General features: G+C 32.7%; 1 long non-coding RNA gene across 1 annotated transcript; it reads right to left on the reverse strand.

The window, feature by feature from the left end:
* Window positions 1-449: 449 nt before the first annotated feature.
* Window positions 450-3,180, reverse strand: LOC126885157 (uncharacterized). Its single transcript, XR_007698311.1, has 3 exons — window positions 2,689-3,180; window positions 2,428-2,630; window positions 450-630 (listed from the first exon to the last, which is right to left on the reverse strand). It is a non-coding gene; the product is annotated as an uncharacterized LOC126885157 (long non-coding RNA).
* Window positions 3,181-5,758: the final 2,578 nt, after the last annotated feature.

Here is a 5,758-nt window from a genome sequence, read left to right on the forward strand (position 1 = left end):
TTAGTTGACATACTCCTCCTATATGTGTAAAGGTGGGATCAATATAACGTAAATTTAAAGGTTAATTTCGCTAAATTTCCCAGCTCGACTAGTTTCATTTCTTTTTATCTCACAACTAAATATGTTGCCCATATTTTGCCGGTTATTAGGGCACTCATCACTGTACATCCTTGCTGATGTGACAATACCTCCTATCTGTTTTTTCATGAGTTTTGTATGAGAGATGGAAAAACATGTTTTAAGGTCACCTCCTGTGTTCATATGTAAGTTTTGACTTGTTTTGTAGTTCATAGATAGTTTAATTTACTACAAAACAAATATCATATGAAAACAGGAGGTGACCCTAAGACAAGTTTTTAGTCTCTCTTACAAAACTCATGAAAAAAACAGATAGGATGTATTATTACATCACTGATGATATGTGGCCATACCAAATAATACATCCTTGATAAATATAAACATTTTTATTGAACAAAATCTTTTCATACATTTTTTAATGCAATTTACTGATATTCCTAAATATTTCAAAAAAATGTGTCACATTTGCTTTGTAAACCTTTCTTTTGCCTTTCATAGCCACATATTCCGTTTCCTTCCTGGTTTTTTGTAGACCACTTCTCTCAGCTGATTCTAAAAAAAAATACAATAAATGGTAATTTTTCTATCCTTTACAATTAACAATCAGAAGAAATATTATTTACAGATAGTGATATGCATAATAATAATAGGTTTGTTTTAGCATAAGTTTCAAACAGTTTGAAATCATCAGCGAATAGTGGACCAGCGCGAGTAGAGGGGATCGCACTGGTGACTGTATTATGTTCTTTTACCGACCAACTGTTTGCTGACGGTTTTTGACTAGTTTGACTGTTTGCTAGAATAAACCTAATAATAATGAATATTTTGTATTTTGACAATGACATCTGATGTGGAAGTCAAAACATTAATAAAATTATTTTTTCAAGTTAACTTTCACATGCGCGTCTTAAAATTGTACTTTTAATACTTATATCATAAATAACTATTAAAACTATCTTAAGAGGTAACAGTATCGATCAACAGGTAGCGTAAAGGTGTTCCAAGATTGCGGCTGTAATTTTGAATATTTTTTCGAGATATTTGGCACACATATTCTTAATATAATAAAGAATGGTGGTACAGAGCCCAATTTGAAAAATATATTAATGTGTGGAAATTACTTTGTAATTAAATACAATATAAAAAAAACGAGCTTGTACCGCCATTAAGAAGAACAAAAAAATACACTTTCTTCAAATACAACTTTTTTATCCGATTTTGTGTTATTTTGGAACTACTAAAATTTTTTATTTCATTAGTAGTTCCAAAATTACACAAAATCTAGGCATCGGATAAAAAAGTTTATTTGAAGAAAGTGTATTTTTTTGTTCTTCTTAATGGCGGTACAGGCTCTTTTTTAAATATTGTATAATTACAGAGTAATTTCCACATATTAATATATTTTTCAAATTGGGCTCTGTACCGCCATTCTTTATTATTTTACGAATACGTGTGCCAAATACCTCGAAAAAATATTCAAAATTACAGTGGCAATCTTGGAACACGTTTTGGCTACCTGTTGATCGCTACTGTATTAACTTAAAACATTGTAATTTGCTAAACCAGTATATTTTACTCTACTACTACTCTACTAGCTACCTCATTTTCCACTGTTTGTAAAGACTTGTTTACATGGGTAGAGTTTTGAGGAGAGTAGAGTAGCGGTAGTACTCTACCAAAAATGGCTTGATACCATTCACATGAGGAGAGTACAAGTATAGTACTGATGCTAGTATAGTGAAACCGATTTTTGTATTTTTAAACACTCTTGATTATAAGTGCACCTTAAATTCTTAATTTTTTGCTTAAGCTCGTTTACTCCAAAGCCTCCTTTGCCATTCTTTCGACGATTTCATCCTCCGCAGCTTGCTGCAAACTTTTATTTCTGTAGTATACACTACCTAAATTCCATAAACACTGGTATTCGCCGTATTATAGCTCTACAAGTTTTAAAGTTTCATCTTTGGTGAACTTCATTTTCACTATTTACACAAAACACAATTCCAGCCAGAATGACAGCGCCCCCATGTACTCTCCTACCTACTCTATTCTGCCATAATTGAGCGTGTTCCATGGGTAGAGTGTGCAGCCGAGTAGACATTTTGGCAGTAGTGGTGGTCATAGAGTAGTTACTTTGCCATAGGTTGCTAGTCACTCTACTTTAACTCCAACTATACACTCTACCAGCTATTCTACTGTGCTGAGCATTTTTACAGGTAGAGTTACTCTACTCTATCAAGTACTTGCATCATTACTCTACCCGTGTAAACAAGTCTTAAATCTACTGAATGAAAATCTACTTAATCTTAATCTACTCTTAATGAAAAATGTCTAAAATCATTTACCCACCTAGTATTATTGTAGAATTTAAGACAGTCCAGTGCCTTATAAATAATTTCAATATGAATATTTTTTCCTTTAATTCTCCTTTGATAGCACTCCATTTTAGATTTTGGGGAACTTATTTCATTGTGTTTATAGCCCATATTTATTGAAGGAACCCAATCTGGAGATTGTTATTATCGATTAAGTCGGCTGGTTTTCCTATTTTCCTATAAGATTAAAATGTTAACATCTTCAAAAATCGTTACTGTTGTAATTGTAACTTACCAGATATAAAATGATTACAGCAGACAGGACAGGAAAATTTTCATTTCGCTAGTAAAACCTGTACATTGTATTGCATTTAACCATTGTTGTCTCTCAGATACCTTATTTAGTTCAGTTTAAAAGTGAACTTTATCTCGACTTTATCACAATTACTTTGCATTTCACACTTCAAAACACAACACCAATGAAGCATATTATCTTTCTAAATTAATACTTCCAGAGAAAATATTAAATTAATCTTTGTACAACACAAAATTACAAAGAAATACAACTAAAATTATCTAAAACTCATGAAGAACAGATAGAATAAGATTTATCTTTTACACCCAGTAGCCATATTGAGAATAGTAAATATATTATTATCAGTAGAAACGATTACATTTAAATTTGGTAAATATAACTCCGCACGACCACGCAACTCGAAACACAAGTACGCAAACACGGTTGCGTGAAGCGTGGCTCGCAATCGTGAAATTTACGAGACTTGCTCGACCTGTAGATTCTTGTACTCCGCACGACCACGCAACTCGAAACACAAGTACGCAAACACGGTTGCGTGAAGCGTGGCTCGCAATCGTGAAATTTACGAGACTTGCTCGACCTGTAGATTCTTGTACAATAAATGGCCTCTCTTAAAATCTTGTAATGGAAAATTTTACCCCTCCAGGAAGACATTGTACTATGTTCATAGAATATCTTGTGGTAAGTTTCCACCCATAATTTAATCAGATAGATGTTCACGGAATAGAACGGTAGTACCTACATTCCTGGAATGTTTTGTGTTGTTAGGATTAAACTTTTATTTTATTTATTCTTGAATATTTCCTATTGTTAAACATTGTAACCAATAATTTACAAATAAGATTTTCATTACATTACATAAAATCAAAAACATTTTTTGGATATTAAACTATATAGTTTGTTTATAATTGTAATAATTGTATATACAATTTTGAATTAAGATTTAATCTTTTCGATTTAAACTACAGTAAAACCTGTGTTACCGGCCCCCTGCAAACACCGGCCACCTGTACTAACGGTCAGTTTAAAAATTCCCCAAACCAATTACAGTAAAACCTGTCAGTAACGGCCACTAAAAATGAAAAAGCTATTGGCCGATATAGAAAGGTGACCGGTATTGCCAGTTTTTGTAGTCTAGATATAATTGGTTTGGGGAATATTTAAACTGGCCGTTAGTACAGGTGGCCGATTTTATCAGGTGGCCAGTAACACAAGTTTTACTGTATATCTAGACTACAAAAACTGGCAATAACGGCCACCTTTCTATATCGGCCAATAGTTCTTTCATTTTAGTGGCCGTTACTGACAGGTTTGACTGTATTTCATTAACGTAAAGTTAACGCGTAAGTTAATATTTTATTTAATTATTTTGCTATTTGATCCCGTAATTGGTATAATGTGTCCAATATAATATATAAGCGTTCATAAAACGTCCGTATTTCGTCCAGTATGGACGTCCAAAGGACGTTCAACGTCGGACATCCAAAGGACGTCCATATTTATTCCGTCCGAAGGACGTCCAACGTCGGACGTCCAAAGGACGTCCATATTTATTCCTTCCGAAGGACGTCCGTTTATAGTCCATGGACGTAAGGACCAAAAATGGACCTATTTTGGACGTCCAAAGGACGTCGTGTGCTATTAGGGGTCAAATGACAGGAATCATGTTGGTTAGTAATAGCAGTCTGATTTTTGCATGAGAGTTTAATGAATAGGTAACAAATCAATTGGATGTTCTGTCCGACAAAATACATGGGACGTTTTTTTAATCTGACATTCAAAATTTTTAAACTGTTCCACAATTAAAACTTCCCCTGTTCCAGTGTTTGCGTACATCAAAGTTTGTCCGAATAGACACCATTAAGCTATTATAACAAATTTTCAGCTTTCTATGAATTAACTTTATTTTTGTATGCGAGATCAAGGCCTAGCAGGGTAACATTGCCTGGTACTTACTGTATCCTGATGATGTAGTGTTAGTAGGAAATAATGGAAGCTACTTAGAACAAAAACAAGAACTCACTTTATGATATAATTTATTGAAGTACTAAACAACTAATTAAACTAAAAATCAAATACAGGTATAACACACAAACAACTTGGTTTCACAAATAAAAAAATAACATAATAATTGTTCTGAAGCTATTTCCTTGTGGCATTTTTATAATAATTAACTATTTTTAATGGAAAATAAGCCACAATTTTACAAAACAAAATGATTTTAATAACTCATAATAATGTTAATATCGAGATATCGCAAATGCAAACGATAATATCGTGTCAAGACGTAAATAACGTATAACGTTCTATTTCAGCACAGGCAACAAGAGAGTTATCGCAAATGTTCTGGGGCGGGGCTTAACGTTATTATGACAACCGACGTTTGGTATTACAATGTAACCTAGAAATTAATTTTGAGGAATACTGTAATTGTTTGTTTTTGAAAAATGAATTTGGATATTGAGCTGGTTGACATGCATTTTAATTTTAATGATTTAACCAACAATAAATATAAATAGTTAGTATAAAAATAATATAAAATATCTGAATAAATAATATCCTAACCACAAAAAGTAGTCTATTGTAGACAAAATAAAAATGCACGTATTTCTCAACATAGGATGATTCACAGTATTTAGTTTATAAAATTTGTATTCTATACATTATTTTTATGTTTCATCCCAAATGTCAAATTAGCGTTAACGTTATTACCGTCCCTTATTTCAACCTAAATAGCGGGACACGCTATCCGGTATTAGCGTAACATTCATTCTGCGCTTGCGTACATGTCAAAATAGCGTATTCCGCTATTAGCGTGCGATAAAAATGCATTTGCGATATCTCTCTAATAAAATCATTTTTTTAGTAAAATTGTGGCTTATTTCCCATTAAAAATAATTAAAGCGTGCGTTTATCTAAAAGAAATTACATACGAAGGTAGGCAACCGCTTGGATATCGTTGATACATGATACCGATTTTACGTACATGTGTTATTGGAGATTACAGCCTGTAATTCGAGTTTACCGTACGTAATCAGTTTACGTAAAG

The sequence above is a fragment of the Diabrotica virgifera genome, chromosome 5, assembly GCF_917563875.1.
Source record: "Diabrotica virgifera virgifera chromosome 5, PGI_DIABVI_V3a".
NCBI classification, from domain to species: Eukaryota; Metazoa; Arthropoda; class Insecta; order Coleoptera; family Chrysomelidae; genus Diabrotica; species Diabrotica virgifera.